At 31.2% G+C, this 27,606-nt stretch overlaps 1 protein-coding gene across 3 annotated transcripts in view; it reads right to left on the bottom strand.

Annotated features, from left to right (window-relative positions):
* The window catches only part of LOC143052809 (uncharacterized), a 163,582-nt gene that overhangs the window by 53,201 nt on the left and 82,775 nt on the right, over positions 1 to 27,606 (bottom strand). The window lies entirely within an intron of this gene.

Here is a 27,606-nt window from a genome sequence, read left to right as displayed (position 1 = left end):
GTAAGTATATGTCCATGTAGGCCTTCAACAATGATCAAAAGTATGTTGCAATATAACATGTACACTCTAAAAAAAATTACTTGGAATTACCAAAAAAAAGTAATTCAATTACTTGATTCAAGTAATTGAATTTGTCAAAATTATTGATCATTGATAGTAATTATTGGTTATGTCTAGTAATTTTAAGTAAATACAAGTAATTTATTTTTTCAGTAATTCTAAGTAATCCAATTCAGTAAACAAAATAATCAACATAAGTAATTCTAAGTAATATTTTAAGTAATTCCAAGTATTTTTTACAAGTAAATACTAGTAATATAACAAGTAATTGTAAGCAATTCACAGTAAAACGTTAAGTAATTCACAGTAATAATCCAAGCAATTTCAAGTAATCCCTAGTAATAATCTTAAGTAATTCTCAGTAAAATAATAAGTAATTACAACTAATCCTAAGTAATAATTTCAAGTAATCCTAAGTAATAATTTCTAGTAATCCTAAGTAATTACTTTTAGTAATCCTAAGTAATAATTGTAAGTAATCCTTAGTAATAATTTTAAGTAATTCTTATTAAAAATCTTAGTAATTCAAAGTAAAAATCAAAGTAAGTAATTCTTTTAATACACATTAAGCATTTCTATTAATGATAGTAAGTAATTCTTTTAGTACATATTGATTATTTGTATTAATAAAAGAAGGTAATTCTTTTAATATTTATTTAGTAATTCTTTTACACATAAATTATATATGTATTTATAATATATTTATAAATTAAAATAAAAATTCTACACTGTTTTATTATAAATGCATATAATTTGAAATAGTAACATACCTTTTTAAAGAATGATCATATACTATATCCTTTGTTATAATCCATTTCTCTTGATTGTTGTAAGTTAACATGGGCTACCTCCCCAGCAACTCTTTGTGTTACATTTCCATTTAATTGAATTAGTACACAAAGAGTAGCCAGAAACATGAAATCCCACAAAGTGTCCTTTTTGTAAGGTTATACTTTCCTTTCATGTGTGTAACTCGTGTAAGTATTTCAACAAACTCTGTAAACTTTTGTTTAAATTTAAAACTGAATGAGCTCTAGTCAATTTTCAAAAATAGCTTACCAAAGTCAAATGAAACCTTAATTCTGATTGGCCGAATTTTTTTTTCAGTCTCCAATCAAAAACTACTTATTAAAAACACAGGAAATATTATACAATTTTGTACATTTATAATAAATAGTTAATTTTTAATTTAAGTAAAATTAATTCATGTTATTTTACATTATAAAAATTATATTAAAAATAGATAATAATAATTTGAAGATATTTTGATATGAAAAGAGGTTAAGTAATGACTAGTAATTCTTTTACTAAGTAATTTCGATCAAATTGTTTAAGCAATGTATTTTGTAGAGATAGTGTTGTGAGCAGCACAGTGCATTCTATTGAAAATGTGTTATTTACTTTGGAATAGAAAGTGTTGGGCGCCACACTGAACCTTAAAATACAGAATATACACTTCAACCTACATATTGTTGAAATTGTTAAATTATGGAGTCAAATTTCATAGGAACCATTTATTATTATATATACTAGTAATAAGCCTGATGCAAAAAAAAAAAAACCAACATGATATAGTGCCTTTACCTACTTAGTAATAACAAGTTTTATATCCATGTTATCAGAAGTAATTCATATATATATACAGATGTATACACGTCAAATAATTCTTGAATTTGTACAAAACAAATAATAATAAGCAATTTGTATTAAGAAATCAATTTACAAGACCTAAACTCTCAATCAAGACATTATTACAGCAAATGGCTAGATACCAAACACCAAATTGATATCAATCAAATTGAAATCTTATCTAGACGCAATGTTTATTTCAGCAGTTGTAAATATATATAATAAAATTATATAGTAATCATTTTAAGTAATTTATCTAATACTACCTAGTAATGAGAAGAATTTTTTTTCAAGTAATCAGAAGTAATTTAAGTAAATCATTTACTGCATTTAAGTAAAAATGGATAACTAAGTAATTTTTGAAATAGTTTTACTAAATTCAAGTAATCTTTTTTTACTTAAAACTATTTGGATTACTTAAATCAAGTAAAAAAATAAATTAAGTAATTTCAAGTAATTCCTTTAGAATATTTAGTAAAACTAAGTAAAAGTAAGTAATTGTAAGTAATAGTATGTGAATATGTAAGTAATATAATTACTCAAAATGAGTAAAGAAAAATTACTAAGTAATATTTTTTTTAGTGTGTATAAATAGAATTGAACAAAGGAAGAAAAGTATCAAACGAGAATACGATGTATTCTAAAAAAAAAGTAATTTAAAACAACCCACATGTTGAACTATGCGTTATTGGCCGCTACACAATCCCGCCGAAAAAAAACCCGATGATAAGTGATTGGTTTATTGATACATCAAACAGTAAAAACATGACATAGCAGGCTAACATTAAAGTTAATTTAAAATCTAAGAAATCTTCACTTTTTAAAGCCCCTTAGTAACTAACAACGGAATGTTTATACATTGCCCTCCATCATGTCCAAAACTATAGATATACGCAGTGAGCAGTAGCGCACATTGATTTATTATATACTTTATCAATTGAAATGACAACACAACAACCAAAAGTATACATTTTTTCATTATTGTATAATATTAGTTGTAAAATAAATTCAAATAACGATGTGTCGAGCGCTTAGAATGTTCAAAATAAACTCTAATACGAGACACGATATCATTTTGAGGGAATGAAAACTGGCTTTTCATATAGCAACATCTGGCATTTATTTCGTTTTGTCTTTAATATTTAACACTTCTGAAATAAGGTAGTAAAAACGAAAAGTGTAATTTTGAGTCAATACTACATTTGAATCTGTATCCGTCTAATTGTTGTTCAAGAAAGTGTGTTACTCTGATTGTTCTTTCAGCTAGATTTTAAACATATGAACATCGGTGAACTACCGCCTGGTTTGATCATTTTGTCAACTATTTGCTATAGTGAATCACTTTTTTCATATTTTAGGAATATTGCTTACAACAAGATACGATCATTAGAGAGTAATACGTTTATCAACATGACACACATGAATCAACTGTAAGTCGTCGAATATTTATTTTGTTTATGACTATATAATAGATATACATGATTAAACTGAAGTGGTGACTAGCTATAGCATTTTTGCAGCGGCCAAAGTGACATCACATTTCAATTTTCAAAACGTGTTCCGAAAATTTAGAAAAAATTTGGATGAAATTCAAGATTAGATGTCTATGAATAATCTAACTTCTATTAAAAACAGTGAAAATTATAAACTAATTAATATTTCACTGTAGAAGTAATTAGATAATTAATTGTATTATCTAGCTTTGTCGGCGTTTCTTCTGATCAAACTGCAAACCAAATATATCGTGTAAATTTCGTTGATCCAAAACTAAATCTACCAAATGAACTGGATGAGTAGTTATCTCCACTAAAACAACACACATATACAACAGAAAAAATACGATTTACAACTACAAACGTTAAGACATTTGACAAAATCCGATGACAGCAACAAACACAACATCAAAACCCAACAAATTAATTTGGGATGGAAAAGTACCGTGCCACGTCTTAAAACAATACGAATTCACACTCAGCAAAACAGTCACATTCGGGAATAAGTCACGTTCGGTAATAAAAAGATCAGACGAGGTAATGACAAACTACAATCTAACACGTGGTAAAAATGTCCATAGTTAGTTTGGAAAAAGATACATCTTATGGATCAACCAATTCGTGATGGTATCCGTAAAATTTACGGAGTGTGTCAACTTTAAACTGTCCTCCTCATAACTGTGTTGGAGCAGTTTCTGCGTTAGGAGCACACTCCTGTATATGAAGTCCGTATATTGTTAACATGCACGAGAATATCGTATCAATTGAGATATGTAAACGCAATACGAATGGGCAGGGGTATGTTACTGCTGAGAAATGGGAAATTGATAATTGGGAAGTTGAAATCGTCCCGTTTATCATAGATTTTCGTGTGAAGTCGTCTCTATGTGTCAACATTGAGGAAAAGATAAAGGTATGACGCAGTCCTTCTAGTATCAGTAGTATCCTTAGTTTTAAGTTCACTGGGATATATGAGATGCAAGTTTTGGCTGAAATATGGGTTATTCAATGATAGGACTGGTATATATGAGATGCAAGTTTTGGCGGAAATATTGGATATTCAATGATAGGACTGGTATATATGAGATGCAAGTTTTGGCTGAAATATGGGTTATTCAAGATAGGACATCATCAATATATCGGAAAGTAAAATTAAAAATTTTAGCAAGGTGCTTTTTCTGTTTGTCTTTTAGAAGGATTTGAATGATATCTGCTTCATACGAGTACAAAAACAAATCGGCTAATAGGGGTGCACAATTAGTACCCATTGGAATACCGATTGTCTGTTGAAATATATAGAGATTAATACATGGCCTTTTCCATATCAGCCTGGGTATCATCCCGAGACCCCCATATCAGCCCGAGACGGAGTCTCCATGTTTGTTGTACTATAAAATGACTCATAATTGTCAATGGCATTTGTTAGCAAGTATTAAACTATCCCCACAAAAGTTCCCGTAAATTTGACATCTGACGTCACAATGGAAAAGTCAACAACCGATACCGGAAACAGCGGAACACGAGAGGCACTATTATGGGTTTTGTGCACGAGATGCACCTGATATGGGTTATCAGCCCGGGTGGGAAATTATGGTTTGTGTACTTCCGCTCATTACACATATGCAAAAGCTATCATATCAATGCTAAGTATATGATAAACAAATATATTGTCGATAAAAAAATCAAGCATTTTGATAATATAATCTTCAGTATATTTTCTAGTAGATTCAGCGTGGTTCTTCACAAAATATTAATGATGGTAACCCAAAACAAGAAATTTGTATCTACGATTCCCATTGTTATAGAAAAAGCCCTGTTTAATGAGATGGTAAGGTCGATCTTTCAACTGAGCATGGGGAATAGTAGTGTTAAGCGTAGAAAAATCAAAAGACTTTATGTTGCTGCAAAATTGCAAAGATTGTGATCGAAGATTAAGCATTAGATCTTTCGAATTTTTGAGAATTCACATCTGGTTAACACCACTGGTAGAATATATCTCATCACAATATTTTTGAAGCCAATCTTCAACTGTAGAAAGAATAGTAGTCAGTATTTTAGAAAAATGTTTAGTCGAACATTTTGACGATCCAGCTATGTATCGTCATTTATATGGAGTTTTGTGTAGTTTTGGTATCCATTTTAATGAAGGTAAATTTTCTTCGTTTTCTTTGATGTTGATACCAAAAGAAAGAAGGACAGATTTGTGATTTTGTAAAATCTCGTCCTTGGCAAATGATGTTTAGGAACATGTATGATTACCAGTTGTAATTTTAAGGTAATTTTAACATTACCATTAAAGCGGGAGGTTTGGCATGCCACAAAACTAGATTCAACCCATAATTTTTTTCTCTAAAAAAAATGTCCTGTACCAAGTCAGGAAATGGCCATTGTTATATATTTGAGTTCCTTTCTGTGTGTGTTACATTTTAAATTTGTGTTCTGTTATGTCGTTTGTTTCCTCTTATATTTGAGTGTGAATTCACATTGCTATAAGACGAGTCACGGTACTTTTCTATCCCTAATTCATGTATTTTTTTGGATGTTATATTTGTTATTCTCATCAGATTTTGTCTTATGCTTAGTACGTTTCTGTGTGCGTTACATTTTAATGTTGTGTTTCTGTTGTGTTGTTGTTCTCTTATATTCAATGGGTCTCCCTCAGTTTTAGTTTGTAAACCGGATTTGTTTTTTTTTCTATCGATTTATGAGTTTTGAACAGCGGTATACTAATGTTGCCTTTATTTACCTAAGAATAGGGATATTTCTTACATATTTAAATGTCAAAAAAAGAAACGGAACTACAGCAACGCTTCCGATGTTTGCCCTATTTGACATGTCTCATGACAAACGAGACCGGAAAACGGAACAGATTTATGCGCAAATGCGGGAAAAATAACAAAGTTAGAAAAAAAAGTCAATGATTTTAAGTTCACTAGTACATTGGAAATTATATATATGTTTTTAATATTTTGTTGACATGGGCAAATGCCAAAAATGAAAAAAGAACGTTAAATATGCGTTATTATTAGTTATTAAAATATTGCAATCTTAAACTTCTAATTTTAAGTATTCGGACAACTGGACATTGATTAGTAATAGATATTAACGGTCATCCAACATGGTATAACAGCTGGATTCAGAACGCAAAGAATTCAAACGAAAAAAACTTATTTATGTACAAAAAATGAACGAAAAATAAATATATTACACATAAACAAATGACGACCACTGAATTACAGAATTACAAGACACACACATACAGAATGTGGCGGGGTTAAACAAGTAAGTGGTACCCCAACCCTCCCCTAACCTGGGACAGTGGTGTAACAGTGCGACATAAGAACGAACTATACAAATCAGTTGAATGTCTTTTTTGTAGCGATCAATTAACAAGCTTCACACTAGTTGTGTCGCAAGTTAAAAGGCACGTCAACAATTGTTTTTTTTATTTACCGAGGAAAAGTTTCTTCGTCCTAAAACCTTTCAAAAATGGAACATTAAACACAACTTTCATAATTAGCAACTAATTGATGATTAAATGTTCAAGTATATCATGAATTTTAGTCTGCTCTATTATCAAGAAATATAACACAGGTCATTATGTTATGCCTTAATATATATTTTATTGAAACTTGGTATCGTCCGAGTTGATTCGTTTAAAGAATGACCTATCGTTCTGAAAGAAAATAACTCCATATAGATATAGAAAAAATATGAAAATCAGTAAACTACTTTTATGTTCAAAAGCGTTATATGTTAAATAATTTAATATTGGTCGACTGAATGCATTTTGTTATAGTGAAACACGTTCGTTTTATCTTTTTTTTAGATACATAAATAACAACAAGATACGGTCATTAGAGAATAATACATTTATCAATATGCGAAGGTTGTACGAAATGTAAGTCGTGATATATTTATCAAGATTTTTTTAAACTCGCATTTTGCCAACAATTCAATGATTTATAAAAAAAAATAGTTTGATAATATGGGGATTAGCTCTGATGATTATATTGTAGCTAGAGTTTTTGGTCAAGCAAATAAAGCAATTAACATCTATGATATTACACCGATGTTCTAAAGCGTAATATGCTTCACGGAAGTCTGTTTTTGTGGAAGAAAACATTATGTACACTCATCAAAGCATGTTTTGCATTTTAACGTTGAGTCGTTTGTGTTTTCTCTTATTTTTGAGATATTGAGATCAGACGTGGCACGGTACTTGTCTATCCCAAATTCATGTATTTGGTTTTCATGTTATATTTGTTATTCTCGTGGTGTTTTGTCTGATGCTTGGTCCGTTTATCTGTGTGTTACGTTTCGGTGTTATGTCGTTGTTCTCCTCTTATATTTAATGCGTTTCCCTCGGTTTTGGTTTGTTACCCCGATTTTGTTTTTTGTCCCTGGATTTATGAGTTTTGAACAGCGGTATACTACTGTTGCCTTTATTTGTTTTATTTTCGTTTAGTTGCAATTTTCTCTTCTTTTACTGCTTATATATGATGATTCGTGAAGTTCTGAAGGCAGAAATTGATATAAATGTGTAATGATATCATTAGATTAGTATTGAACCTACTTTTATTTCAATTGGTCATAACATCAATCGAGAATAAACAGAAACATAATTGTTTGGTGTCTGCCAGCTTATTGTCAGTGATAAATAAAGATGAATCAACTCAATGCAACACATTATTTAGAGACGAGGTGGTTTAGAAGTTGACATTTGCTGCTCACAAGAAAGCTATTTAACAAAGAGTTCCAAATGGTGTTGTTGAAATCATCCCTTTGTAAATTTTACGGACACCATCACGAGTTGGTTGACCGTTATGGAATAACCATTTCACAAATTATATCGGATATGTTCATTATGTCGTAACTACAATCCCCTTCCCATGCATAAATGTTACCTACCAAATTAGACTATTTACTGGATTTGTTATACCATAAGCAACATGATCTGCCTACCTTTCTGGAGCACCTGAGATCACCCCAAGTTTTTGTTCGTGTTGCTTATTCTTTAGTTTTCTATGTTGTGTCATGTGTACTATTGTTTGTCGTCCTTCATTTTTAGACAGGTGTTGTCAGTTTATTCTCGATTTATGTGTTTGACTGTCCCTCTGGTATTTTTCGTCCCTCTTTGATAAACATATGCATTTATTCATGGTCTTGTATTTCATAATATGATTCCCTTGACAGAGGGTAGCTGCATACAAGGAAGCTATTCCTTTGTAAATTTTACGGACGCCGTCACGAGTTGGTTGACCGTTATGGAATATCCGTTTCACAGATGATATCGGATATGTTCCTTATGTCGTAACTACATGAATGTGACCCATCGAATTAGCAATAAACGATTTACCGGGTTTGTAATAACATGAGCAATTTGACGGGTGTCACATGTAGAGCAGGATCTGCTTTCCCTCCCGGAGCTCCTGAGGTCACCCCAAAGTTTTTGTGGGTTTCGTGTTGATTTGTCTTTTGTTTTCTATGTTGTTATTTACTCATATTAGTCTGTTTGTCTTTTTCTTTCTTTAGCCATGGAGCTGTCAGTATTTTCGATCTATGAGTTTGACTGTCCCTCTGATATCTTCCGCCCCTCTTTGTGATAAATATATATGAATGTGTCTATTATATCAGACTGTATGCTGACTCTAGATATCTATAGTTCGCTGTCTCATCTAAGTATAGTTCACATTGCTTGGTATGAAAAACCTAAGATTTGACTATTGTATTGAAATTTTGACAAAACTGAACTCTAACACGAACAATAAGAAATCATTGACAAAGTGTCACATCATTTTTATTGTTAAGCTCGGTGGATATGGCGTCATTAAGCCTGATACCTTGCTACAGAGCGTTAAATAAATAGCAATAGCAAAAAAGTCAGAAACGGGAAATGCCAATTGCCTTCAATGACGATTGCAAAAACGTTATGCGTTTTTGGGTAAGACAATTGCAGCTAGAGAGAAAATTGACCAACAGGACAAGATCTACAAATAATCAAAAACGGCTGAAATAGTTAGTTGATTTCATCTGAAATCTTTCATGAAGAAAGGACAGTTTAGACGTGTATACCCTTTTTAAAACTATGTTAGTTAGATATATACGTACTTGTTATTTCGAAAGTATCTGTACTTGATATATATATATATATATATGAGAAAATTGACCAACAGGACAAGATCTACAAATAATCAAAGACGACTGAATTAGTTAGTTGATTTCTTCTGAAATCTTTTATGAAGAAAGGACAAAAAAAACAACTGTCCCTCTGATATCTTCATAACGTTTATGCAATCGTCATTGAAGGCGATTGGCATTTCCCGTTTCTGACTTTTATATATATATATATATATATATATATATATATATATATATATATATATATATAAGTCTGAAAATTACACCAAACAGTGTTAGAGTTAGATTTTATACTGACAAATTTTTGTCCGTCCCTCAGCGGGATTCGAACTCACACCTTTGATACACTACAGCACCAATCGCTTAGCCTCATGTCCAGCGCTCTAGACCACTCGACCACATCCGCTATATAAAAATATAACTTCAATAGTCGTAGTGTTACCTTGTCACGGAAGGTGAATCTAGAGATAGACATGAGACACGTGTTTTTTAAGCGTGTGTAGATGTTATATTATTATTTTCATACACAATGTATTTATCATTTGTCAGCAATCTAACTCAACAATTTTTATATATCATATAGGATCATGATTCATTTCATTATACAGTCACTAGAAATAAGTATATTTTACAAACAAGTCTAAACAAGTGACAAACCATACAATATACATGTCCACTGGAGCTAAGAGTGATATAGATACAAGGTTAATGCAAATATTTATATAAGTCTGAAAATTACACCAAACAGTGTTAGAGTTAGATTTTATACTGACAAATTTTTGTCCGTCCCTCAGCGGGATTCGAACTCACACCTTTGATACACTACAGCACCAATCGCTTAGCCTCATGTCCAGCGCTCTAGACCACTCGACCACATCCGCTATATAAAAATATAACTTCAATAGTCGTAGTGTTACCTTGTCACGGAAGGTGAATCTAGAGATAGACATGAGACACGTGTTTTTTAAGCGTGTGTAGATGTTATATTATTATTTTCATACACAATGTATTTATCATTTGTCAGCAATCTAACTCAACAATTTTTATATATCATATAGGATCATGATTCATTTCATTATACAGTCACTAGAAATAAGTATATTTTACAAACAAGTCTAAACAAGTGACAAACCATACAATATACATGTCCACTGGAGCTAAGAGTGATATAGATACAAGGTTAATGCAAATATTTATATAAGTCTGAAAATTACACCAAACAGTGTTAGAGTTAGATTTTATACTGACAAATTTTTGTCCGTCCCTCAGCGGGATTCGAACTCACACCTTTGATACACTACAGCACCAATCGCTTAGCCTCATGTCCAGCGCTCTAGACCACTCGACCACATCCGCTATATAAAAATATAACTTCAATAGTCGTAGTGTTACCTTGTCACGGAAGGTGAATCTAGAGATAGACATGAGACACGTGTTTTTTAAGCGTGTGTAGATGTTATATTATTATTTTCATACACAATGTATTTATCATTTGTCAGCAATCTAACTCAACAATTTTTATATATCATATAGGATCATGATTCATTTCATTATACAGTCACTAGAAATAAGTATATTTTACAAACAAGTCTAAACAAGTGACAAACCATACAATATACATGTCCACTGGAGCTAAGAGTGATATAGATACAAGGTTAATGCAAATATTTATATAAGTCTGAAAATTACACCAAACAGTGTTAGAGTTAGATTTTATACTGACAAATTTTTGTCCGTCCCTCAGCGGGATTCGAACTCACACCTTTGATACACTACAGCACCAATCGCTTAGCCTCATGTCCAGCGCTCTAGACCACTCGACCACATCCGCTATATAAAAATATAACTTCAATAGTCGTAGTGTTACCTTGTCACGGAAGGTGAATCTAGAGATAGACATGAGACACGTGTTTTTTAAGCGTGTGTAGATGTTATATTATTATGCGGCTCTTGGGCTGATATTGAACTTAGGGCTGATAAAACATGCGATCTGAAAAATGAATTATTATGATCTTTTTATCATATGCTTCAACAATGGAGAAAACTAACAGATTCATATATTGATTCTTTTACGTGGTTCCCAAAAAGAAGTTTAAATAGTGTAAAGTTCAAGGACGTCGGACCCCAAATTCAGTACATTCGATATGAAATCTTTCTACCATATGCCTCAACAGAGAAGAAAAACATTTTGATATCGACGGATCGACAAAAAAATATCAATATTATACACAATGTCCACTGTTAGGGAAAGTCTACTTTTCAAAGTAACTTTCTAAATTATGTTCGAAACTTTAAAAAATGCATTTATTTAATAATTTGTTTGTTTTTGTATTTTTTTTATTATTATTCCTTTACACAATATACTTTTCAGTATCAAACTAAATGTTTTGTACACTACTTTGAAACGTTTTTACCGAAAACATTGAGGTGAATTTTCCGGAATACGCCGAGTGTCACCGTAATGCCATGTGATAACGTTACGAAAAGGCATGTGATAACAATCGAAGCATGTGATAAACTTTTCATATCAGCCCGCTAAGCACAAATTCGAAAATATGAAATTTACTTTAATGTAATGCTATTATCATACAGTAAAAATCATAAAATCAATAAAAATATATATATAAAACATCTGAATAGTAGTCAACGATTTTCCCCACGAGGCCGCTGGATTGTTACAAGTAACGATACATGTACACAATAAATAAATTTTATAAACGCCTAAAAAGTGTACACAGTAACTCTAAATACAACAAAATGTAACTATAAATGTAATTATTTATAAATATTTCGGATAACAGATATCCTTCCTCAGTGAGATTCCGATGTTAAATGAATCATCTTTAAAGGGGCACTAGCTGTCAAATTCATGCATCCTTGTTAGCAACAACCCTTTATTAAGAACATTATGAAAAGAAATGCAAGCACGGGATTATCGTATCAATTGGGAGATATATACACCGTATGCATGTTCTGCTGGAATGTTTCTACTTAGAAATGGAAAGTTCACATTTTTGTCACTTAACAAAATGCAACTAATTGACAATCGAGTTCTAATAAGCAGTGTTTGCGTTTAACTAGCAGAATGAAACGAAACACCGTGCATATCTTCTTATAAAACAAGTTATATTTCACACACTTGATGATAACATGAATAAATCGGTCCTTTTTTGTCGTCGGGCCACATTTTATTAAATTTGTTGAATTTGTTCAATTGAAAAGCCCAACCAAGTTGAATGTTATATTTACCTCAATATTTAGTAACTATTAGAAACACTGAATTAAAGTCTAATCTATAACAATCGTTTTTGTATTTAATTTCACAAACTATATCGATATCATCAATTATAATGATAAAGTAGGTAATAAAATAAAAAAAAAAAAAAAAAAACAACATATTACAGGTAAATGCAGGTAATAGAATCAAAATAGAATAAAAAAAGACTTATTAATTAAGGCAGTTTTGTTTGAGTAATTAAACATAATCTTCAGAAACCATTCGACAAAACCATACAAATAATTTTAAACTTGATAAAACACAGTTCTGTTACAAAACAAAAAAGCGTGCTGCTCGGGGTGAGCTAGGGTTCTGTTTTTAAGACCGTACTTTGACCTATAATGGTTTACTTTTACAAATTGTGACTGACAGAGAGTAGTTTCATTGACACTTATGCCACATCTTCTTATATCTATGTGAACATTATATAATTTTAAACCTTAGTGACTCTCAGTTTTGAATCAGAAATTAGTAAGAACCCATTCAAATATCAAGGACGAAATACTGTAGAAATTAATTTTTTATAGCAATAAATGTTTCAACTTTTCCGTTATATATTATACCTGTATTACCTGTAAAATGGCGCAAACCAAGTTTTAATTTTTTGGCGCATATGAAATATAATCTTGTGGCGCAAATGAAAAATTAGATATTTTGAAAATTTGTGCAATTGCAATGCGCCCTTTAGATAAATCAGCATGTAATATTTAACTACCTTAAAAGTTGGACAAATATTTTTTTTTTTCAAATGAATAAATGAACAATTATTTGTATGCATTTGGACTGCACATATAAAATGCAATGATTGTGAGAACTAACATTCTGTAAACATTTTGATTAAACCATTATATCAAAATTTTACATAGTTACTGGTAACTTAATTGTATCCATATTTTACATAAACTGCACATTAAAATACATCAAAAATCTGGGAGGGGCTAAAAGACAAATGGTAAACTCTTTATAAAGCAGTATTCTATCGAAGCCAAAATATTTCAGAGAGCACTGCTAATAAAGTGTAATAGGTCATAACCAGTGACACAATTTTTATCATCATGTATATGTGAAGTGAATTTTTGTCGTTGATTAAATAGATGAAGTTTAAAGTTATCATTTTATCAAATAAAATCCTATCTCTAAAATGCTAGAGTATATCAAACACAAATTCAATAACATCATTCAAACTGTTTTCCCCAATTCATTTTAATCAGATGTAATCATGATTACGTTGCCAATGTAATCATTAATTAAATCAGATACTTTCAGAAATGATGCAATCATTAACTTAATTTAATGGTACAAATGACAAAGTATTTGTAATCTAATCAATAAAATAAAAATTAAACAGACCTATTTCTGTCTACAACTGTTCAATAAATTTACAAAAATAGTCGAAACTGAATGACATCGTTTCAAGTGTCTTAAATAGTGTGAATGTTCGTTGAGAAGCAATTAAAACTGCACGAAAAGGTGTGTAAACAGTGTTATGTACATTTGAGGCGCAGGTCTGAGTAAAAAAAGTCGTCATTTGTTTTTGTATGGAAGATTTTAATGCTTAATGTCTCGTGAGAAAATAAAAGTGCAATTGAATTAAAAGTTCTGTAGTCTCTGGACATTTTACAACTTTATTTACTGTAGAAAAACTGTCTGAGGCTAAATACTGAGTGCTGCCAGCTAGATTTCTTTTTATTCAAAGTTGACTTCTGATATCTATTTTGTCCTTTATAATATTTGAAATGTTCTAGGTTTTTTGTTTGGTAAGCCTATATTAATCCAAGGCTGAAATTAAAAGTTTTGCATTGTTATTTACAGAAAAAGCATATTCCACATAACAATGTTATCTTCTCTTTTACATGTTTTAAGCCGTCTATACAACAACGAAATATCTACAATAGAATCATTTACTTTTGTGAATCTTCAATATCTGCGATATTTGTGAGTACCTGCTAAATTATTTATTTTTATTTCAATCAACGGACTTTGAAATATTGGTGAGTTGAAAAAAACAACGTAAACCACAATAGCGTATTATTGTAACTAGATATACGCCAACGTAAGGTCTTCAGCAATGATCAAAACACATGAAGCGAAAAAAAAAATGTTTCCAAATATCTGTACGAAATATCAAAAGAATAAAGCGAGATATTAAATATAACAGTGATACGTAATGGATAAAAAAAAAATGCATCACATAGAAAACACGTTGTTTAGCATGATATATCCTGAAAAGGTAGCAACAGAATGTTTACATAATATGCCTATAACGAGTAAAAATATAAAATAAGTATTCAGTTAGCTAACTGTTGATGCACGAAGCATCGGTATTTTTACTATAAATTGATATAACAGTAAAACAAACAAGCATATTAATGACTGCATTCTGCTGCTACAGTGTTAAGCATTTTATTATTTTATTTGATACCAGTGAATTTCAGTAGCATCTATAAATGTTGGAATGTCGATTGAAATTATTTTTCTTTCATTCATTCATTTTTTGAAACACTGAGTACTGCAATTACTTTTCGAGACAAATTTCTTGATGGTGATGTAATAAAGCAATATAAATAAAGGCAACAGTAGTATACCGCTGTTCGAAATTCATAAACTGAAGATTCAACGATTGAGATAAAACAAATCCGGATTACAAACTAAAACAGAGTAATCACATCAAATATATATATATAAGAAAACAACGGCATCAAGAAAACACTAAAATGCAACACACACAGAAACGAACTATAAGCTAACAATAGCCATGTTCCTGAGCTAATACTAGACATTTAAACATCAAATGGTGGGTTGAACCTGGTTTTGTGGATAGCAAAAATACGCGTATTCTCCTGAAGCTGTCAAGTCCCCGTCTGTTATTTGATCAAGCAATTAAATAAATCTGTGTGTTACTTTGATTTGTCTTTTGAATAGATACACAAGATAAAAACATCGGTAGTTTGTAGCCGAGTGGTATCATTGTTTATAATTGCATGCGTTTTGCAAAAGGAAAGATGTTCGTTTTATATTTTTAGAGATCTTAAGAACAACAAGATACGGTCATTAGAAAGTAACACGTTTATCAACATGCCAAACCTGTATCAACTGTAAGTCGTGATTTAATTGATATGCTTTGTTTCAAAACATATAGCATTTTCCTTTAAGTATTCCTGTATTTAAACGTGTGGTTTGAACGTTAGGCCTGTATGATGGTTACAAGAGCGCAGTTATTTGTTTATATTTTACCGGCAAGTTTATTTTACCCTAAGATGGTACTCAGAATAGAATCCTATACGGCTTCTGATTGAATGATACAGGATTGGAATTACATTTAATCAAAAGCTTATCAATTCATTAGGTTTTAAAAATGCAGAAAATCATATTCACATTTTTCAAAGTATAGAAAATATTTTCCATTTCGGCACGTCGTACCAATTAAAAATATGCCTTTTTCGTTAAGCGAAAAACATAGACGATCTTTTTCAACTGCATTTTCAGTCAACTTCCGCCGCCTGACCATGTTTATTGTTTTGGTTGTAACGCGACAGTTATAGAAACTGCTACGCGTTTTTCCCTAGTTTGAGTAGTCTTCAAGGAAAAAAATACGAAACATCAGTGGTACCCTATGGAAAATGCATTTCGAATAATTGAGCTTTTGTAACGTATAGTGACAATTAATGGCAGAGACATTTCTTATGCAAAAACTGTTTGCAAAGACTGTTTTGACCTCTAGATTTATGTTAAATATCACACTGGTTTGAGTACTATCTACCATGCGTTAATTTTAATAATTCTTTTAATTAAATTCAATCTTTTACAGGTACTAGTATTGACATTTGATCTGATAAATAAACACATATATTCATTACAAAATAGTTCCTTAAAAAAATTTAAATTGTGCATTTAAAAACTCAAGGTTCATAAAAACGACAACATGAAACGAAATTTCTCAAAGAACTTGGCCCTCCCTTTTATGCATTACTAGAAGACTTGGTCCAAACTATCATTTATTCTAGCTTGTTAACGAAAAAGGGAAAAATCTAATAATTAGTCAATTCTTAATAGTTTGTTCTTTTATTTTTATCATATGAACTGAATTTGTACAAATGTACCAAGTTTCAGAGTTCTTTTTTATTGATTTTTGTTATTACAGATATTTAAGTGGAAACAATATCAGCAATATCGAAGAACGGGCATTTGGGAACTTACCTTCACTGGCTGTGTTGTAAGTTTGTTTTAGTATTTTCGATTGTAGACACCATGTATGCAATGTTATATATATATATTTGCCACTTGCGTCCGTGTGTATTTGATTTGTCCAGTAAGTTTCAATATTCTATTGGTCAGCTGCATAACTGCTGAAATGCATTTGTGTTTTTTTTTAAATATTAATAATACTAATAATACAATAATAATAAGTTATGCATTCATAGAGGGTAAACACAGTTTATTACCTTATTGGGGCCTAACATACAACATGTACAAATTACAAGACACTCAAAACAGATGTTTACCTATAGTTTATTTATAGTCAAATATTACAAAGTATTATTATTAATATGATAAGACATGTAAGATATAAATCTGTTCAAGAGATAAAAAAATAAAATAAAATAAAAGTAAATAAGAATGTGTACCTAGCACACGGACGCCCTATCTGCACTATCATTTTCTATGCTCAGTGGACTTTGAAAATGGGATAAAAACTCTAATTTGGCATGACAATTCGAAAGATCATATCATAGGAAATATGTGTACCAAGTTTTAAATTGATTGAACCTCAAAAACTAACTCGAACAAAAACTTTAACCTGAAGCGGGACAGACGGACGAACGAAAAGACCAGCTGACGGACGCACGAACGAACGAAAGAGCGAACAGACGAGAAAACATAATAAATGGGGGCATACGAATATACAAATACATAAGAACATTACAAGGACTTTGTAAAGTACTTCTTGATACTTTGTTTGAAGATTTATACATTTTGTGTGGTAGTCCATTCCATAACACTGATCCAGAATGAACAAATGATTTCTTAAATAGCTCAGCTTTTGGCTTAGGAACTATCAGATTTTTGTGAGTGACACCTCTAAAGGAGTAAGGAATATTATTTGATTTCAGTTTAAAACGTAGAATTAGGTACATTTGTACATTGGTGCTTCCATACGCAAACATATATAGAAGTAAATATTATTGCATTTGATTCAATTGTCAACGGTAAAAAAAAATAGATCAACACAGAAAACGTTATAGGATTGAAAGTAAATTTGAAGAAATAAAACATACCGTTATGTCTTCTGATAACCAATCTGATGTATTATCATTGTGTGATACATTGTGAACAAAACACACTACTGATAATGAATTACAAGTTCCTGGTTATGTATTTGAAAGAAAGGACAGAAAACCCCAAGTTGGTGGCAGTCTGCTTGTTTATTTTTCTGAAGCAATTAAATGTTTAAGAAAAAAACATGATAGAAATCAAGGATATTTAAACAATGTAGGTTAAAATTAAAGCAGATTATTGCAAAATTCCTTTAAATTGTGTTTTTTGCATTAGTCACAAAAGTCACTGATAGATTGGAATGGTCATTTTGAAAAAAAAAAACAATTATAGAGGAGCAATGACCATGCATTCAGATATAACAATTATGTGTGGTTTAAACTTTTAACGCACCATACAAACCTCCTGAAAGATGACTGAATGTTTCAGAATCATGCTATCATGTGTTTAAATATGAAATTCGTGACCATTATCCCATCTGTTTAACTAGGAAAGAAGCAAATAGGCAAAAAGAATACAGTATGATTACATACAAAAAATAATTTCAAACGAAATGAATTTTTATGAGATCTGCAAACTTTACCTATTTTTTTTATATTATTGAATTTAAAAAAAACCTCTGACTGTCTACAAGTGATAACTTTTGAGTTTGATCCATTTCCGTCAAAAACTCCGGTTTTGTGAACATCATTCGTGCGTTTAGGGGCATCATCATTTCCGCTCCCATGTTTAGCAATTGTTAGGAAACTATGTTGCTATATTGCACGATTTATTCTCATAAATTATTGACAATCAGCACTGCTGTCATCAGGGTATTGTGATTAAGTACCTTCCTAACACAATGAACACAGATACTTTCTATTGTATCCTGCATAATGACCATCACTACGGCACTTGATGAGCGTTAATCAGAGATACAGAATGACGTCATAAGGGAGCGAATAATTGACGAGTTTTTTCCTGTGATGGACAAACTCGAAAGTGGTCTATTGTTTTATGATATATTGATAAGGCTTTTGATAAACATGCTCTTATTAAAAGAGAGTTAAAATGGAACGGCATCCTGAATTGTATAACAGTGAAATCCTAAATGCTAGGACTAGGACTATGAGAGATAAATATATTGCACTTGTTTTATGTGAGTATAGATTTGGGAGAAATAAAGCTAAACAAAACATAGGTAACTAAAAGCTATTTAACAAATATGGTTATAGACTCCAACAACACTAAATCTAAAGATACCAAAAAAACAACTAAAAGTAAAAATCAATAGTAGATACTTAAATAATCTTTTCACTTCCTGTGCTTAAAAACTAAGGGAACAAGAAAGTTCTACATTTATAAACAAAGCAGTAATCTTGATTATTGTTTTAAACATAAAACGAATGATACCAAAGGGATAGTTAAACTCATCAATCTAAAATAAACTGACAACGCCTTGGCTCAAAATGAAAAAGACAAACAGACAAACAATAGTACACATGAAATAACATAGAACACTACAAAATAAACAACACGAACCCCATTAAAATCTAGGGGTGATATCAGGAGCTTCGGAAGGGTAAGCAGATCCTGCTCCATATGTGGCACCCGTCGGTAGGTCACATTCATGAAAGGGAAGGGGATTGTAGTTACGACGCAAGGAACATATCCAATATCATTAGTGAAACGGTTATTCCATAACGGTCAACCAACTCGTGATGGCGTCCGTAAAATTTACGAAGGGATGATTTCAACATCACCATTTGGAACTCTTGATTTGATAGCTTCCTTTTGAGCAGCAACCCTCTATCAAGAAAATCATGATAGGAAATGCAAGCACATACACATTAAAATTTTATATACCACTAATGATGATGAATTGCTTTAGTATATTCGTAGGAAAGGTACTATGTTATTTAAGTTTGTTTATTTTATTTCGTGAACGTCAGAAGTTGATTGTTTCAAATTTGTGGATTGATCATTTAGTATCAGTAAGGATCAATTCTAACATATATTTAGACCCGTTAAAATAGTATGTACTGAATGTTGCTAGTGTAGAATGGTCTGAATCCGTTTCAAGGTAGAAGTGTTATTGTTTGTTCTATATTTAATTTATATACAAGTAATACATACTCTTGCGAAAGACACAAATACAGGTCGATGAACACGTTTGTGGTATGTTTAACAGGTGAAATATAATAATAAATCAGACACCAGCTGTTTGTTGAGAGAGTGCTAAAATTCCCGAATGTACCAGACATTAGATTATTGTATGCATATGAAATGTGTTAAAGTAATATTTTGATTCATAAACATGTTGACTCATTCTTTTATCAACAACAGTTCGTAAACAACCTTTTTAAAAAGTAACCATTTAAAATAATGCACAGTGCTTAATAATCAGTCAAAAAGTAACACATCTAAGATACTTTTTTTTGTAAAATAATACTAAAAAATTGTTTGAGACCAAGGATATTTGATGTAAGGTTTGCATACACCGGGAGATAACTCGAATTTAAATAATTGAAAAAATGAGAGATCCGCAATTTTGAATTGCTTTGATCAGCCGATGTTCGAATACTATAGTTTTATACAAAATAAAACAACACCTACCTCAAAATCACTGTTTTGATGTGATTTTAATAAAATTTGATTCGTAGAAGTAACGTTATGAACTTCAGTTAAATAGTTTTCATTTATATGACGTCACGTTTAGCCATAACGTTTTTGTGCAAAAAAAATTCATGAAGTATACATTTGTATGCCCTGCCGTATCAAAGGGGACTATGAGTTTATTAGTCAAAACTGATGTCTTTTCATCCAAATGCTGCATCCAAACAATTAACCAAACATGGGGCAATAAAGAACTGTTCATTACTTTAAGTGGCAATCAGAATGCTACTCTAAGATACAAATAAAATTGAGAAAAGGAAATGGGGAATGTGTCAGAGCGACAACAACCCGACCATAGAGCAGTCAACAGCCGAAGGCCACCAATGTGTCTTCAATGTAGCGAGAATTCCCGCATCCGTAGGTGTCCTTCAGCTGGCCGCTAAAAGATATGTATACTAGTACAGTGATAATGGACGTCATACTTAACTCCGAATTATACACAAGAAACTAAATAAAAAAGAATACAAGACTAACAAAGGCCAGAGGCTCCCGACTTGTGACAGGCGCGAAATTGCGGCGGGGTTAAACATGTTTATGAGATCTCAACCCTCCCCCTATACATCTAGCCAATGTAGAAAAGTAAACACATAACAATACGCAAATTCAAATTCAGTTCAAGAGAAGTCCGAGTCCGATGTCAAAAGATGTAACAAAAGAAAATAAATAAAATGACAATAATAAATAAATAACAACAGACTATTAGCAGTTAACTGACATACCAGCTCCATACCTCACTTAAACTGATTGAAAGATTATGTCTTCATCCTATGAATATCAGGCACAATCCCTCCCGTTAGGGGTTTCATATCATGCAATCATAAAATATATGAGAAAAACATAACCCGTGTCATGCCAACAACCGTTGTATAACGTACACGTATCAATACACAAGTATGACCAAAGTTGAACACCTCCCCTTCCGACTGATAGTTGTGGGCATAAAGTTAATAACTGTTTTTCTCTCATTGATTATGGTCAATCCCAAAGTGTTACAAGACAAAACGATTCTTTGTAAAACGGTGCTATTAAACATGTTAAAGATGACATCATTTTTTGCAGATCAACCAATTAACAAAATATTTTTGTGTTTTACAGAAATGTCAAGATGAATACATTTCCACTCATTTCCATACAAACGAGTTCGGGGACACATCAATTTTATTAGCTCATTATAATGCAAGGAGTAAAATCCTTAAGTTTACAGTTTTTTTACAAAAACGGTGGACCCGGAGAAGGGATATTTTTGGCATCGTGTTGCCATGGCAACGAATGTTTTAAACCCAAAAATTAAACAAATCTTGTTTTCAGGAACTTTTGAATTAAAATTTAGTATTAATGAATGGTCTACATTTTTTATATATATGTTCATTCATTTTTATTTTGTTTCTAATCACTTGCATACATTATTATTTCAAAGAATTCAAATAAAACATTTGTACAATTTCCACTATAACATCAAAAATCGCAATTTTGAATTTTTCACCTTAAAAAAAAGGACAGTCGATGTTTAATTTTATTTTCATTAAATGATTGGGTTCTCCTCCAAGAACAAAATGATGTATTATATTGGTATAAAATCACTAAGAAAAAATCCAGGCATCATGCAAATCTTACCTTAACACATGCTTAACAGCAACACCAAATTGGACAAAACAAAATAAAATATAAAGAAATAAGATTAATAAATTAATTACATAGATAACTATATGAGTAGAACGAGCTAGCTCGTCAATTGCTGTCCCTGAAATAGAAATAACACGTTTCTGGGGTGGATTTGAAAGATTACGACTGTAGGCACACCGATGTTCAAATCTCGATTATTTACTATCATCTTATCAAATATACAATTACACAAAACAACAAATGAACCCTGCTTTATTCAGATATGAACACTATGAATGTGTCCACAATCGTGAGTAAATCAAAACACACAATTTCACACATACTTAGCCATGTTTTCAATATTTTGAGATATATTGAATTTCCCGGGTTCCTGCAAAAAGGTTGACTAAAAAGGAAAATTAAAATTTCATTCGTCAAGTTATTACTTTGACTAGACAATTTATCGGAGTTTGAATAGAAGTATTTCTTTGTTTATTTAAAGAACCCTCACATCGAGTAAACTCATCTGTGACTGTGGCATTTATCCATTCTGGTCATGGTTAATCGAAAGAGTAACCATAGGAGAAACAGCAAAATGTAGCGACGGAAAATTAGTTTTAACACTATGTTCAGATGCTCTAGAAAAATGTAATGGTAAGTAGTACCAGTTCAAGGTATATTTTCAAATATCAGCATAAAAACCATTAAAGTGGTATCGGAGAATACAGGAAAATTACAGATATCGTTTAAACTATTTAGAAATGAGGAATATCTGGTGATGTTTACAAATGATATGTTTGGAACATTACATATTTTGTATGGTTTATATTATGAATATTAATTATATAAAATATATATTATAAAGATATATAAATAAAGGTTCTTAACAAACTTAAAGTGAAATGAAAATCGATCAAACATAATCGTTATTTCCAATGCAATAACATATGACACAAATAAACCATCAAATTGAATTTCAAAACAAGAAAAACCTTTATATACATATAATCGAAATGTAACCAATACAAAAAATTATATTGTTATACGTGGTATAATAAGTATTGCATTGATTTGTGTACATTAATGGTGCTATTTGTTTAACTGGTTTGTAATGGGACATTCCAGTTGATTTCTGACAGGTGGGGATGGATGGGGAGATATATTTTCATACCTATCAGAATAAACATCATGAAAAACTACCTATCAGATCTATAAATTAAGACCTATCAGATATAGAGTTTTTGTTTATATTGGGTGGATGGATTGTACCCATCAGAATTTTAAATACAATACCAGATAATGCATGATACGTAACTGTCTACATTCCAAAGCACCCCTAAGATCTGAAATATCTATTTTTGGTAACCCCTTAGATGTATTATTTTTAATTATTTACTGCTGCAAGACCCTCTGAAATTGTTGCGTATAAGTGTACGTGTCAGATGAAAAAACCCAAAAGAAAGGACCATCAATCCCCCTATTGCAAATATTATCTGGAATGACCCAATTGAAAAATGTGGCTACGACAAACATTATGAAAAAAACCTATCAATGTCATTTAGTAGTATTGTAACAAATACTTTATAACAATAAACACAACCTTGTTAATAAACTAACTTTTTACTTGAATTGTATCATCGGTAAATTATACTTGCTATATGTACAAGGTATTATGTTGATTTGATTCGTTATCTTGATATAGATGCGTGTGCTCTAATATATTCACTGAAATCTATACTTTTCAGTGGAATAATAAATCATTATACGATATTTTTACGACACAATGCATACTAACAGCATCAGCTTTTTATGTTTGATTTACACATTGCATTAAGAAAAGTTGAATTATCTAAAGAACTTTTTCAAATAGGAAAATAATTCAAAAAGTCCTGTCGTTATATTTGTTAAGTTAAAATTCAGCCTGTGAAGATTTTGGTGCAGAGTGAAGAGAAGGTAATATATTCAAACTTGATAATATCATACGATCGGGGTATAAGCTGCATTTTTTCAAAAATATTTGTTTAGTCCCACACACATTTTTAGTTGTACATTACAATTCACACATGATTATTAGTACAATCACACTAATTGCAACAGAAAATGTGTTAGTTCTAATCTATAGCAATTACATGTAGTCCCAAATATACACAGAAAAAAGTCCAATACAATCTAACTTTAGGATCCAAAATAAGCATTTTTAATTTCCTAAAGAAAGTTAAATTGGACTTTTTGTGTAAGTTTTTCGTTGATTTTCTTAAAAACCATGTAAAGTATGATATTTTGATGGGGTTATAAGTTCGTATTTGACTGCTATATAATCTTCTACTCATGAAATGTACAAAACGAAAAAAAAAAAGAATAGATGCAATTAGTCATTTTGTTTTAGCTCTTGGCCCCGAAGGGCCAAGTGAGCTTTTGTCATCACTTTGCGTCCGTCGTCCGTCGTCGTCGTCGTCGTCGTCTGTTAACTTTTACAAAAATCTTCTCCTCTAAAAATGCTGGGTCAAATTTAACCACACTTTACCAGAATCATCATTGGGGTATCTAGTTTAAATGTGTCTGGTGATCCGGCCAGCCAAACAAAATGGCCGCCATGGCTAAAAATTGAACATAGGGGTAAAATGTATATTCTGGCTTATAACTCTGAAACCAAAGCATTTAGAGCAAATCTGACATGTGGTAAAGTTGTTTATCAGGCCAAGATCTATATGCCCTGGAATTTTCAGATAGATCGGACAACTGGTTGTTAGATTGCTGCCCTTAAATTAGCCATTTTAAGGAAACTTTGCCGTTTTTGGTTACTAACTTGAATAATATTATAGATAGAGATAAACTGTAAACAGCAATAATGTTCAGAAAAGTAAGATCTACAAATAATTCAACTTGACCAAAATGGTCAATTGACACCTTAAGGAGTTTTTACCCTTTATAGTAATTGTTTATCTGTTTTTCGTAAATTTTTGTAATCTGTGACAATTTTCATTAAATTGGTAATTTTTTGTAAATTTTTACAAAAATGTTTTCCTCTGTTTCTAAAGGGCAAAGTTAATTATAGATAGAGAAAATTGTAAGTAGCAAGAATGTTTATTATAGTATGATCTACAAACACATCAACATCCCCAAAACACAATTTTGTCATGAATACATCTGTGTCCTTTGTTCAATATGCACATAGACCAAGTTGAGCGACACAGGCTCTTCAGAGCCTCTTGTTTTTATTAAATTTTATTAAATTCTTTACCTTGAAAAATCTGATTAAGAAATAATTCACGGAGGCTTGAATATATCGTGATTTTACCACGGGTTGGCCCTTTATGGCAAATATTTTACCCTGAGCGATAGCGATGGGTCAATTATCGGCATAAAGCGATAACCCGTGGTTAAATAAAGATATATTAAAGCCCCCATGAATTATTTCGATCATAATAGGACAAAAACGACAATTATTTTGGAATTTAGCGCTCTAGGTGGAGGCAATTGTTTGCCGTTCCCACAAATAAACACTTTTGAATGGGCGTAAAAAAACGGAGCAAACTGAATTATTGACATGTTTAAACTATTTACAATGACGTATGTAGATAGTTTTGGATGAATGTAAATGTTAATTTACTTATATGTCCTATATGAATTTAAAAAAATGGCTTATGCCACATTTAATCATCGTTTGTTTACGTTTCCTTATTGTGGTGATTTTCTCTTTCACAAGCGTGTATTTTGCCGTAAAATGCTTGTATTCTAACGTCATATTTTTATGAGGTCGGGTACCTCATTTATAAAACAGCATATTCTTATTTTACCACGGATGTGTTTTCAAAGCGTTTGAAGGACGTCATGTTACAATAAATGTTAACTAATGAATTATGAATTCTAGGTTGTAGCTTGAGAAAAGATATGAAAACATATTTAGAGTTGTTTGTTATACTCTAAGGACGGCTAAAATATCAATAATCAATACATTCTGCTGAAAAGAAGTGGTAAAATTATTATTTTTTGCAGAGTTATCTCCCATATCAATGCAAATGGCCATAGGAATTTTTAAATCATTTTTTTGTATAGTTTTTGTGATGTTAGATTGTGATGGACTTTTTAGTAGGTATATTTGAAGTATAATGCAACGATTAAAACCTAAAAACATTCTGTTGCAACTATTTCAAGGTTAGGATCGATGTATGTTAGATTGACTGGACTATATTGAACCATGTACATTAGAGGGGATACTCATTATCCCTTTACCATGATTACCTTTTCCAAACTGCATGAGATGGCAAACCTTTAATCGCCCTGAACATTGTTTTCCACAACATATTGAAAAAAAAAGTGAAAGTTCATACACTGAGACATTATGTCAACATAAGTCCTTTTTACATCACAATAATTTGTTTCAGATACAGTGTCTTATAATAATATAATCGTCAGTCTTAAAATAACTTGCAGTTTATTCAGACTGATTTAATCGACGTTTAATGTTTGAAATACATTATGTCAGTACTGACTATTGAGCTCATTGGAGACAGAAAAGGTATCTACTCAGTGTTTTAAAAATGAAGACAACACGTTTTATTTTGCATTTACCTTCACACGCAGCGGTAAAAAGTCGTAAAGTGATCAACAATTACCTAACATCAGGTTAACTTTTGCTGAGGAAGTTGAAATTTTTTTTTCTTAATAATAACAAAACTCACCCTTGATATCATTTAAAGTAAATAGCTATACACAAAATTTTATAACATATAAAGTATTTTTAGGGATCTGTTTTCCTTATTTCAAAACATGAACATATTAAATGATCATGATGTTTGCATACTTTCCGTATTGAACTGAATTTACTATAACTTCATGAATATATCAATAATTATATATTATAAACACAGCATCAATTAGCATAGTATGTTAAAATAAAGTTAAACTTGGTATACAAGGCATTCAAATAAACAGTCAATGAATAAAAAATAACGGTAAAAGTAGGTTACCGCGATATTCTTTTTTTTCTGTTACAGAATGACATGTCCTCTTTTAAAGAGAAGATACAAAACCAAATGGAAGTATGTGTATTACATCATCGTATCTATTACCATGAAAATTCTAACGACAATGTACTATAGGGATAACGACAAATCTATATTGCCTATACCTCACTATGGGATAATATCTAACACATTTCTAACCGTATGTGAAAATATTTCCAGATCGACAGTTCGGACCCGATCAAAACAAATAAAGTTATAATGCTATGGACGAACTACTTTGAAACGTACGAATGGCTTCATATAATACCATTACACACAAGACACTGCCCGAAGCAATGTACCATTACAAACAATAGAGAAGATTTATTTCAAAGCGATGCTGTACTATATCATTTTACAGACAAAAATTTGTTTTTGAACGATTTACCCATTAGAAGATGGATGGGCTTTATTCATAAATGAACCTAATATTTTTGTGCAAGAGAGTTTCACACCATGGGCAAACGAA

The sequence above is a fragment of the Mytilus galloprovincialis genome, chromosome 11, assembly GCF_965363235.1.
Source record: "Mytilus galloprovincialis chromosome 11, xbMytGall1.hap1.1, whole genome shotgun sequence".
Lineage (NCBI taxonomy): Eukaryota > Metazoa > Mollusca > Bivalvia > Mytilida > Mytilidae > Mytilus > Mytilus galloprovincialis.
Note: the sequence above shows the minus strand (reverse complement) of the source record. Positions and strands in the feature narration are given on the sequence as shown.